Here is a 13,357-nt window from a genome sequence, read left to right on the forward strand (position 1 = left end):
AATATGCAGATACTTGAGAAAATAATAACCTTTCTTGTCTCAAAGAAGGCAGCTCTGTTGTGTTGTCTAAACTTCAACAAGATATAAATTACACTGATTTCTGATGGGTTTTTTTTTTTTTTTTTTAATATTTATTCCAGTAATTTTCAACATGGCTCTTGATAAAAATAGCAAGTGAATATATCAGACATGTAAAGATTTTTGCAATTTTCAGTAGCTCAGCTGGTAAAAATATAACTATTACTGAAATTGAACTACAGCCATGTCGGTGTCAGTTCAAATGAGCAGTCCCATCTGATATATGGTCTACATCATATCACTGTGATGTGATAAAGAGAACATCAACATTAATAACAGTTATGTTACAAATCCAGTGCACTGATATATAATTTCAGATTATATACAGTACATTATCTTCAGTATCATTTGAACTGCATTCATCAAGAAGCACAAAATCAAAACATTACTATTCATTACTATTATCTATAGTAATTTTAGTTTCTATCAAACATATAGAGAAATTATGAGAAAATATAGAGAAATTATTCAAAAGAATCTCAAAATATATATCCATTTTTGATTCTGTTACTTTGCAAGGACAAATTGTTATTAATTAGTCTTACAAAGTTTAAAATTAATCTGGTAAGCATGCATTATTATGGTTATCCAATCCACAAAACGTTGAAAGCCCATAGTATATTAATGCTATGGATGGACTAAACACTACATGACCTGGGAAAGCTGCTCTAGACCATGTCATGGAACAACATTAATCTTTTCATGTCACTTGTCAGAAACCAAATGTGGTTTTTCATGACACTTCAAGTCCCAAATATGCATGTTGGATAAATCACATACAATAAAGAGAACTTATATTTGTAGAATGTGCAGATAGCTGGTTGGAAACAAGGGGGGGGGGGTAGATGAAAGAACAGGAAATGAAAAAAGTAATATTTGAAGACTGATACTGATCAGAAGTAATTTATTTGTTTTTTTATTTTTTCGCAGATTTAAACGAAAGCAGACAGATTGTAGACACCAAATTTGATCTTGAAAGGCATTTATGACAGCACCTACATAAAAGAAGGCATAAGGACAGGGGTAAAAATGTCCAGAGAAGAGAGTAAATAAATAATAATCAATAAAAATCAATAATAATCTTAATCAATAAAATCAAGTGTGAGCAAACAATAATGGCGATTAATTCAATATTCGCAAGTGTAAAGTTATGCACTTTGGTGTGATGTGATATCCAACAGCATATTATATTGGTGGGATTATGTTTAGCGTAATGAAGAGGCTAGAGATCATCGAGTTATGGTGGATAGAAAGTTTTAAAGTTCAAAGGTCACACAGCCAAAATGGCAAATACAACTCACAGAATAAATGAATGTTGAAATGAGCATTGATAAAGGATATGGAAGTCATTTTACTTCTTTACAAAGCCTTCATATGATTGCACTTGGACTAATGTGTGCAGATATGGTCTATTGGATTACAAAAGGATAAAGAAGTTTTGAAAAGGCTGCAAAGAAGAGTTACAAAGATGATATCAGGATTATGGAATGTAGATCATTAAGGATAGATTGAGAATATGTAGACTGCAGACACTGGTAGATGGGGTGATATGGTAGGGGTTTATAAACTTTTGAGAGGATGTCATAGGATATTGGTTAATAAAGAATTAAGAATAAAAATTAAGAAAGGTGTAAAAGCCAGATTTTTATCTCAAGAGCCCTGAGTGAGCGAGTAGAACACTTTGCCTATTAAAGCAGTGAGTATATCTAGAGTGAATGAGTTTAACAGAAGGAATGACAACTGTTGTGGATGATATATTATTATTATTATTATTATTTTGACACCTCCAGGGAGTCCAAAGACTCATCGAGGGAGAGTGTGCCGACAGCATCGAACGATTGTCCCCCTTCCAACTACTAACCGCGCTCAAACTTACTTAACTGAGCCATTAGTAGCAGAGGCTCTGCCAATCGACCAACCTTTGCCGGCAAAGGTTGGTCGATTGGCAATATATGACCTCCCTCAATGAGCAATTGACTCCCTGTTCTAATAGTTCTGTGTAGTCTTCCTAGAGGAAAGTGACTTTTATGAAGAGCAACATAATAATGTAAAATATTAAGAGCCCAGCAATTTACATAATTATCTTGCTTTTTTTTTTTTTAAGTAGACTGTTGACTTCCCTTTTACCAGTGTGACAGCAGACACAAACAAGAACAATGGCAAACATGTAAGTTTACAGAATCAGGAAGCTGGCTAATATTCCTGATAAACTTTAATTAAGCATACAGAATGGAGACTCCATGAATGCCTTCTCAAGGAGATTGGGAATGAAGAACATAGTTACTGATAATCTTTTCTTCAGGTTAAGAGATATAACCATTAAAGAAAAACAGTAGATGTCCATTAGAAGAAGAAAAAAAAAGGACGATACTGTCAAACTGCTGGATATAGATGTTGAAAGTTTATTTTTTACTTGGTCAGACTATAATAAATTTAGTTTAATCCTTTATCCAAATGTGTGCAAACAAAGTTTGTGCCTGAAAGTATCTTCAGGACTGGGGTAAAGTCCTGACCAGGACCAGGCAACTCCTTGCAAGGGTGGAGCAAGCTACCAACACTCCTATCTCAGTATCTCCCATAATGCAAAACACATCTCCTTGCAGATATGTATAATGTTATGCATTAAGGGAAGGGCCACTACCCAGATTAGTTTCAACCTTTATTGAGGTCTCTTCAGCGGAAGCCCGGCCCAAGTGGAGATACCAGGCAGAACCATTAGCAAGGTCATCGCCTCCTATAGGAGCTGCCAAATGGTGTGCCACCTTTTTATTAAATTACTCTAGATTTAGAGAAAGATGTTGAAAGTTTATTTTTCACTTGGTCAGACTATAATAAATTTAGTTTAATCCTTTATCCAAGTGTGTGCAAACAAAGTTTGCAACTGAAAGTATCTTCAGGACTGGGGTAAAGTGGTACAACACTGGGCAACTCCTTGCAAAGTGTTGCATTATGGGGAGATACTGAGTTAGGAGTGTTGGTAGCTTGCTCCACCTTTGCAAGGAGTTGCCCGGTGTTGTACCACTTTACCCCAGTCCTGAAGATACTTTCAGGCGCAAACTTTGTTTGCACACATTTGGATAAAGGATTAAACTAAATTTATTATATTCTAACCAAGTGAAAAATAAACTTTCAACATCTTTCTCTAAATCCAGAGTAATTTAATAAAAAGGTGGCACACTGTTTGGCAGCTCCTATAGGAGGAGATGACCTTGCTAATGGTTCTGCCTGGTATCTCCACTTCGACCTGGCTCCCACTGAAGAGACCTCAATAAAGGTCAAAACTAGTCTGGGTAGTGGCCCTTCCCTTAATGCATAACATTATACATTTCCGCAAGGAGATGTGTTTTGCATTATGGGAGATACTGAGATAGGAGTGTTCGTAGCTTGCTCTACCTTTGCAAGGAGTTGCCCGGTGTTGTACCACTTTACCCCAGTCCTGAAGATACTTTCAGGCGCAAACTTTGTTTGCACACACTTGGATAAAGGATTAAACTAAATTTATTATATGCTGGTTATAGACTTGCATCATATGTTTTTGTTCTAAAAGGACATCAGTGAAACATAAGATCAGAGTCTGGTGGACCAGCAGTGTTGACAGTACATGTTTTCATTAATTTTAATAATACTCTGCTTTCCTAATCAGATCATACAAGATCTGTTCAAAATGTTCTGGGATATAATTTATTTAAAATACATACAAAAGCTTATGAGATATAGGAACATATCTCTCTTTGAAATATTCTCCACCTGTCTTGATACAGTGCTTGCAATGTTTCTTCCACTTTTGGAACATTTCTGGAACTGTTCTAAAGGCTTTAAGTTACTCTGTTACATTCTAATTAATTTCATTTATGTCTTAAAACCTTTATATCTTGTTCCTTTAAGAACAGATTTTAGCTGCAGGAATAAAAAAAAAGTCACATGGAGCAAAATCAGGTGAAGAGGGTGGGTGTGGTATGGTTGTGATGTTCTTTTGATCCAGAAAGCTGAGTTGAAAGATCTGCAAAAGGAGATGACTAAGCCTTTGACTCTGGGTAATAGCCATAAACCCACATATTGTCACCAGTGATGATATTCTTGATGAAATTTGGATTGCAGGCAACAGAAAAATGTACTCTCAAAAAAATTTACACCATTCAGAATAAGATTGAAAATTCACTCATCACTTGTTTCTGATAACTCAGCCATAGTGGGCAAGTGGATTTCTAGTCCTGGATATATATATAAAACAGAATCCAAATTCATGATAAATTCCCATTATCATGAGAATAATGATGGGATATGATTGTGTCAGGATGAAACAGACTATTATTATTAAAGATAAGGAAAAGAAGGATTTTTAAATGGCAAGCAAGAAAAATGAAGTCTGTAAATAAGCCTATATTCATCCCATGAAAGAAGATCTCCATGCTCTCCTTTAATGAGAGGAACATAGTCTTAAGGGAGAACAAGATCAGCATCTATGGCATGGGATGATCATGAAGTTTTGGATGCATAGGCACTGCAAATCCTGTCAAATGCAGAGAAAGAATGAAGCATACACCATTAGCAATTTTTTTTTTCCGAACATTAGTAAATAAAATTATTACTAAATAAATAAATAAATTTCAGAATATTAGTAAATAAATAAACAGAATATTAGTCATAATGTATTTCTTGAAAAAGATAAACTATTTTTTTTTTATAATACTTATAAAGTGTTAGCATGATACTGCATAAAGCATAAAATTAGTTATTTTATGGCTTTAATAACTATATATGGCTTTAATTCAGAATGCAGTGTTTGTTTCAGTTGATGTGTTGTATTTTTACAAGCTTCATTTTTATATATTATTATATAGAGTAGCAACTAATAGCATCAAAGCATAAAAGGATAATGGAAGCCAAGATGTCACTGTTCATGGAATTCAATGAGGGAGTGCACATGTGTGTGTATGTGTTTGTGCATGCATGTACGCGCGCGCGCGCGCACGCACGCACGCGCACACACACACACACGCGCGCACACACACACACGCACACACACACACACACACACACAATTATCATATTTCCTATTGAAAATTAGAGATTTATGAATAACAAGCAAAAACGAGTATGTCAGAATCTTATGAAAGTGTGGTCTTATCAGAAATGTTCATGTCGAAGGCAACATAAAACAACTACATCCAAAGCCATTATCACTTGCACAATCCTGACAAATGCAATTAATCTTTTCATTAATCCATCAATCCTAGTTCCACTGGTTATGCATCTTAATATTTTAATTACCATCGCACACTTTTATCCTTTAATCAATTTACACCACAGCATGAAGTATCATGCTATTTCTGCCAAGACAGGATAATACTTGCAAAAATGATCAACTGTTCAACTATTTCCTATTGTAACAATCACATTCTACTTCTAAAAAGTGGATGAAAAGTTCAAAAACAAATCATTATGGAAGAATGATTTGTTTTTGAATTTTAATGAATTTCTCCTTGAAAGGAGAAAAATATATAGATGCATGCAGTAAGTTTTAATGAACATTTTAATGCTATCAACATCATTAATGCCCATGAGTTCAGTGCCTGTTGATGCCTGATGCAGTTTTCACTATTTTCTTCCATTCCCTTCTATCCATTGCAAGGTAGCATTACAAGCAGCTGAATTTTCATCAAATTTTTCCATGTCTTATCCATTGTGTGTGGGTTTAATTTTGCCTTTGTTATCCAAGATCTTATCTTGTTTTTGACAGTCAAAATCATGCATCATGTTGTTCTCTAGGTATGAAACTCCTGACCCCCTTCCAGCTCATGCCCACTGACCTTTATTTGTTTCTTCAAACCAATTCACTCAGAACATACAGTAGCAAACAAATTAATCTGAACAAGGTGAATTTTCATCAATTTTTTTGGTTTTGGTTTGGTTTTCATCTCAGTTCACAAGAATTTTGGTTTTCGTTTACTATTTTTGGTTTTAGTTCACTATTTTGGTTGAGTGTTGCACATGTTTTAACTGTCTCTACAAAGTTTATTAACAGTGTTGTGCATTTTTTAATAGCATAAACAATTTGACATTCATAGTGTTTAATTCATTTTGTGTAGCTTAATGGATACATCTCCAAGAAAGTGTTCAAAAATATGTACTCCTCCTCAGCACGCATCCATGACTCAAAGGCAAATTGATGAGTGTGGTTTGGTTTGGGTACTGTAAATGCAATTTTAAAGAGGTTTAGTTAGACAGGTACATTTTCTCCTGACAGAGAACTATACTTATTGAAGATTGTTTACTAGTTAGGAAAAGCAAAATGAAACTTGGCAGCTAGTGGAATTAACCCCCATAACCGGCCATGCCATCTATAGAGTCCAGCTAAATCTGGATATGATTCTGTAGCGCCTATTGAATAACATGGATAAGAAGTGCAATTTGGTCTCGCTATTTCATCCACCTTGGCTGGCATGGAGGTTAATGTTTTCGACATGACAATCCATCAAAGATTATTGGAAGCAGGGAGGACTGCCCACAGGCCAAAAAAAAGTTTTAAAAGAGGTAAACCGTGAGTAGACATATCGGTACACAATAAATAATGGAAAAAACTCACGTAGAAAGATTATTTATTAGTATAATTTTCACCTGTGTGTCACAGGCATCTTCAGTATATTAAGCTCAAAATTAAACACTAACTGACAATTCCAAAAAGCGCCACCTAAGTAGCTGGTGTAAGATAACTAAAAAGGTCAATAACTTTCCTAAAAAAAAATATAAAAAAAATAATAATAAAAAAAATTAATACAATAAAAAGTTAGGAAAGATCAGCTGATTTGTAAAGTACTATCTCCCATAAAGGGGATAGACGTAAGCCATCGGATCTGTTTAAGTTAGGAGAATGAAGTAGAGTTTCACATATTTCTTTATAAAGGCGTTCCATGAGAAACACTTTTGTGAAGAACTCTGGTCTTTCTCCAATGAACTCTGTGTCTAGTGAAGATGGCATGTTCAGAAAGTCCAGACTTTTCAGGTTTAAAGTATTCAATATAAGATTGGTGTTCTTCTAGCCGAATAGAGGCAGATCTTCCCGTTTGTCCGAAATAAGATAATCAACAAGAGCACAGAATCTGGTAGACACCTGGATGATTAAGATGTGGAAGCTTGTCCTTAGGAGAAGTGAGAAAGGTGGAGATTTTTCTAAACGGTCGAAAGGCAACAAAAATATTCAGTAGTTTTAAAACTTTTGCTATACGTTCACTGATGCCTTGTACATAAGGGATAGTAATGCGCATTATTTCCTCTGTGTTTGAAGAGGAAGACATATTAAAACTACTCAAAGTTCTTTCAATGAAGCAATTCTTATAACCATTAGATAGAAAGGAAGAAGTTATGTATTGTAGTTCTTTCTGTAAAAGATCGTCTGTAGAACAAAAGGAGTGGGCCCGATGAACCAGTGTTTTAATAGTTCCTGCCTTTTGACTGGGATGGTGATGAGATTCCGCACGGATATAATGGCCTGTATGAGTCTTCTTTCTATAAACTGAGAAATGTAGGTTACCATCTGGTTGGCGAAGAATTAGAAGATCTAAAAAGGCTAACTGCTTATTTGATTCTATTTCTAGGGTAAACTTGATCCTAGGATGAAATGCGTTTAACTTATTGACCTTTTTAGTTATCTTACACCAGCTACTTAGGTGGCGCTTTTTGGAATTGTCAGTTAGTGTTTAATTTTGAGCTTAATGTACTGAAGATGCCTGTGACACACAGGCGAAAATTATACTAATAAATAATCTTTCTACGTGAGTTTTTTCCGTTATTTATTGTGTACCGATAGGCCAAAAAAAAGAAATAACTGTTGATGAAGGCTATGCAGAAAAAGAGGCTTCAGTGGACAAAAATGTACAAAGATTGGACTGTTGAGAAGTGGAAGGTCAAATTCTCAGATGAGAGAGCCATTTCTTTGTCCAAGGAGGCTGAGCACCCTACATTCATAAATAAGCAGCTGAGAAAACTTCTCCTGCCCACCTGCAACAAGCTGCTAAACATCCAGTGAAAAAGATCTGGGATTGTTTTACACATGACAGTCCAGGTTCACTTGTGCCTGTTGATGGAATGATGAACGTGACCAATACATAAAAATATTAGGGAAAAAGAGTGGTCCCACAGATCCAGAAAGACAAAGAAATCATCTTCCAACAGGATCTTGTCCATGCCACACTTCAAAAAAAGTGAGAGTTCCTCAAAAATCACAACATCCAATTGCTTCAGTGGCCAGGTAATTCTCCTGGCATTAATCGAATAGAAAATTTGTGAGCTGTAGTGAAAAAAAGATGTGGAAAATTAAATTGTGATATAAAGAATAACAATATAATCCATTATAGTATAGTCTCAAGATGCAGAAAATGTGTTCTACATTGGTAGAGTTCATGTCTAAGAAAATTAATGAAAGAGAAGCATACATATAGATTATTAGATAAAGTTGGAGTTTAATTTTTGTAATTATTTTCTTGTGAAATTAAAATTTTTCTTCTGTAACTTGGGAATTATGAACAGCATCACTAGACAAATTCTTCCAGCATTACAGTTACCTTTTCTGGTTTCAATTCGTCCATTACTCCCTTGATGAATACAACTGCATCTGCAATTGTGAATGATTTCCAGCATTCCATGATTCCAACAACAGAAAAATCCTCAACCATTGCACGAATCATATCGAAAACCTGCCGAGCATATGCGGCTTTGAAGTATCTAATGAAACCTTGATCAAATGGCTGAAGCAATGAGGTCATATTAGGTGGGAAGAAAATTTTCATCTTTGGTGACTAGTGACTCAGGGTGTCTTGGAGCATTGTCTATTATCAATAAAGCTTTAAATCGTAATCCTTCCCTCTCAAAGTAATTTTTTCACCTCCGTAACAAAACATCTGATTTTTTGTGGAACCTGTGGCATAGTAATTACATAATAAAGTAACACGTAAAAACCAAAGTGAAATCTTTAATTAGTAAAAAGACAGATATTTCGTACTAAAAATAATAGTACATCTTCAGTGTCTTTAAAAGTAATAGGAATGGAATACAGGCAAACGTTTGGTGGATCACCTATTAAAATACAATTGTTACCGCATGCTAGGAAATAATAGAAATAACAAATTTAATCTATTAAGATAAATGGTTTTTTACATAAGATAAAAGTCTCCCAGATCTTTGAGAGAGACATACAGTCATTTCTATTTAAATTGGTCAGTGTAAGATAGTTTCACAACTTTCTTTGAATAAGCGTTCATATTTGAATCTGCATCTATGGAGAAGAACTGCTTTATCCCACTGGACACTATGAGTAGAGTCAATACTATGCTGCGCCAGACCAGACTTCAGATGTTTGTTATAATCAATATAATATTGATGTTCTTTTATTCTTTTTTCCAAAGAACGGCCAGTTTGTCCAAAATAAGAGACATCGCATTCGCAAGGTATTTGGTAAATGCCAGCCAAAGATAGAGAAGACAGTTTATCCTTTGTAGAAGGTAATAAAGAAGAAATTTTGTTCATAGGAATATATGTTGGAATCAGTTGATACTTTTTCAGAATTCTACCTATAGGTTCTGAGATTCCTGGAATGTATGGAATAGGAACTCTGCGGACTGTAGGTGTCGGAACATAAGAGTCAAGTATCTGTTGAATTTGATTGGAGTTGTAATTATTTGATTCCATTAACTTTTTAATGATGGAAAGTTCTTGTTGTAAGATTATTGGGGAATAGCAAACTTTATGTGCTCTATGAATTAGAGATTTAAGAATGCCAAATTTTTGAGACATGTGGTGCGCACTCTTTTTGTGAATGTATCTGCCAGAAAAGTGGGTTTTCGAAAGACGCTTGTAAGGTACCAGAAGACATTCTAGTAAGGAGGATGTCCAAAAATGGTAAAGTACCAGAGTTTTCTTTTTCCATAGTGAATTGGATGCGTGGATGAAGGTTATTTATCCGTTGTAGAAAAGCGAAATGTTCATCTTCAGTGTGTGGCCAAACAGCAAAAACATCATTGACGTAATGGTACCAAAGAGATAGTTGAGGATGAATGGATGAGAACATAGTATCTTCGAATTATTTCAAATAGTAGTTTGCCAAAGGTGGAGACAGAGGGCTACCCATGGCAGTACCTTCAATTTGTTTGCAGATTTTGTTTTTCCGACTGAAATAACCTGAGTGGATGACATATTTGAATATCCTTGTGATATCTGGAGGGTAATCTTCATATAATGAATTGACTGTGTCGGTTAATGGGATATTGGTGAACAGAGAAATGATGTCAAAACTGACTAATATTTCAGAATCTGTAATTTTTATATCCTTGATTTTTTCACGAAAATCTGTTGAGTTTTTTATACAGGATCTAGAATGACCAGTGAGAGTACTTAAGGAACGTGATAATACTTTTGCAATCCAATAAGTTGGAGAGTCAATGCAATTTACGATAGGTTGTACGGGACAGCATTCTTTATGGATTTTTGGGAGTCCATAAAGACGAGGAGTTCTTCCAAAGTAGGTGCGTATTTTATCCACGTAGTTTGGATCCCAACATATAACCTCATCAAGTAATTTATCTAACTGTTTAATTTGCGAATTAGTAGGATTACATGTGATCTCTTGGTAGGTCGTGGTGTCTTCTAATAGGCTGGATTACTTTGTCTCATAGTCTTATTCATAATTACAATGGCTTTTCCTTTATCGGCCTTAGAAATTGATATTGTATTATTCAAAAGCAAATTACCTCCATGCAATTTATCAAATGCTGAAATTAAAGGTATAACTTCTTTAAGAAAAGATAATACAATATCCATTTCAAAGGCCGATAAAGGAAAAGCCATTGTATTTATGAATAAGACTGACGATGAAACAAAAGTATCCAGCAAACAAAGTTTGTGCCTGAAAGTATCTTCATGACTGGGGTAAGGTGGTACAACACCAGGACACTCCTTACCCCAGTCCTGAAGATACTTTCAGGTGCAAACTTTGTATGCTCACACTTGGATAAAGGATTAAACTAAATTTATTATATTCTAACCAAGTGAAAAATAAACTTTCAACATCTTTCTCTAAATCCTGAGTAATTTATTAAAAAGGTGGCACACCATTTGGCAACTCCTATAGGTAGAGACCTTGCTAATGCTTCTGGTTGGTATCTCCACTTGGGCCTGGCTCCCACTGAAGAGACCTCAATAAAGGTCGAAACTAGTCTGGGTAGTGGCCCTTCCCTTAATGCATAACATTAGACATATCCACAAGGAGATGTGTTTTGCATTATGGGAGATACAGAGAGAGAGGAGTGTTGGTAACTTGCTCCACCTTTGCAAGGAGTGTCCTGGTGTTGTACCACCTTACCCCAGTCCTGAAGATACTTTCAGGTGCAAACTTTGTTTGCTCACACTTGGATAAAGGATTAAACTAAATTTATTATATTCTAACCAAGTGAAAAATAGACTTTCAATAAATAACCTTCATCCATGCATCCAATTCACTATGGAAAAAGAAAACTCTGGTACTTTACCATTTTTGGACATCCTCCTTACTAGAACGTCTTCTGGTACCTTACAAGCGTCTTTTGAAAACCCACTTTTCTGGCAGATACATTCACAAAAAGAGTGCGCACCACATGTCTCAAAAATTTGGCATTCTTAAATCTCTAATTCATAGAGCACATAAAGTTTGCTATTCCCCAATAATCTTACAACAAGAACTTTCCATCATTAAAAAGTTAATGGAATCAAATAATTACAACTCCAATCAAATCCAACAAATACTTGACTCTTATGTTCCAACACCTACAGTTTCTTCAACAGTCCGCAGAGTTCCTATTCTATATATTCCAGGAATCTCAGAACCTATAGGTAGAATTCTGAAAAAGTATCAACTGATTCCAACATATATTCCGATCAACAAAATTACTTCTTTATTACCTTTTACAATGGATAAACTGTCTTCTGTATCTTTGGCTGGCGTTTACCAAATACCTTGCGAATGCGATGTCTTTTATTTTGAACAAACTGGCCGTTCTTTGGAAAAAAGAATAAAAGAACATCAATATTATATTGATTATAACAAATCTCTGAAGTCTGGTCTGGCACGGCACAGTATTGACTCTACTCATGGTGTCCAGTGGGATAAAGCAGTTCTCCTCCATAGGTGCAGATTCAAATATGAACATTTATTCAAAGAAAGTTGTGAAACTATCTTACACCAACCGGATTTAAATAGAAATGACTGTATGTCTCTCTCAAAGATCTGGGAGACTTTTATCTTATGTAAAAAACCATTTATCTTAATAGATTAAATTTGTTATTTCTATTATTTCCTAGCATGCGGTAACAATTGTATTTTAATAGGTGATCCACCGAATGTTTGCCTGTATTCTATTACTATTACTGCTACAGACACTGAAGATGTACTATTATTTTTAGGATGAAATATCTGTCTTTTTACTAATTAAAGATTTCACTGTGGTTTTTACGTGTTACTTTATTATGTAATAAAACGTCGATGGAACCACTCTGTAAATAACATGGCCATGACCCACGCATTCGGATTTGATTGCCAAAAAACAGGCAGACAACTTTTGTTTTTGTTTTTAAGGGCACGTGGATTCTGTGCTCGGTAAATAAGGCCAGGTTTAATAATATGACCAGCTGCGTTGCCACAAAGTACCAGCATCAATTTGTCCTTAAATGCTTTAAAGCCTCGTGCTTGCTTCACAGTTTTATGAATGTAGGTCCGTTGGGGTATTTTCTTCCAAATGAGGCTGGTTTCATCACAATTAAAAACTTGCTTAGCATGATAACCTTTCTCTGCAATAATTATTTTAAATTCTGCTGGGAACAATGCAGCAGTTTTCTCATCAACTGCTGCAGTTTATTTAATAAATATTTCTGATATTTTGGCAACGTCACGTTGCCATCTTCAAAAGGAACTTACAAAAAAGGCACGTGCACGTAGGCACTACAACACAGTATGTGAGAATAAAGTGATGAAGCTATTGTGCTCCTAAAAGTACTGATGGTTCCCCCCTAGTGGGATAAGTAGGTGTTCTTAACCGTTGGGCTGAAGTTCTGCTGATAATTTGTTGAGGTTTGGAGAGTTTCTTAGAATTGACGCTGATTCCATAAATAGTCTCAAATTTGTATTTCCTACGGTGTATTACTGTAGCTTTCTTCCACTGTATTCTGTGGCGTGTATCCAGAGCATGGTCTGCAAGACCAGAATGTATGTACTTGTGAAAATGGATGCAGTCTGCAGTCCTTGTGTTCCGAAATT

At 35.2% G+C, this 13,357-nt stretch overlaps 1 protein-coding gene across 1 annotated transcript in view; it reads right to left on the reverse strand.

Annotated features, from left to right (window-relative positions):
- LOC150109942 (EEF1A lysine methyltransferase 2) overlaps positions 1–13,357 on the reverse strand; it is a 108,512-nt gene that overhangs the window by 42,532 nt on the left and 52,623 nt on the right. The window lies entirely within an intron of this gene.

This window comes from Typopeltis vanoorti, chromosome 1, assembly GCF_054136105.1.
Source record: "Typopeltis vanoorti isolate ZY-2024b chromosome 1, IOZ_Tvanoo_1.0, whole genome shotgun sequence".
NCBI classification, from domain to species: Eukaryota; Metazoa; Arthropoda; class Arachnida; order Uropygi; family Thelyphonidae; genus Typopeltis; species Typopeltis vanoorti.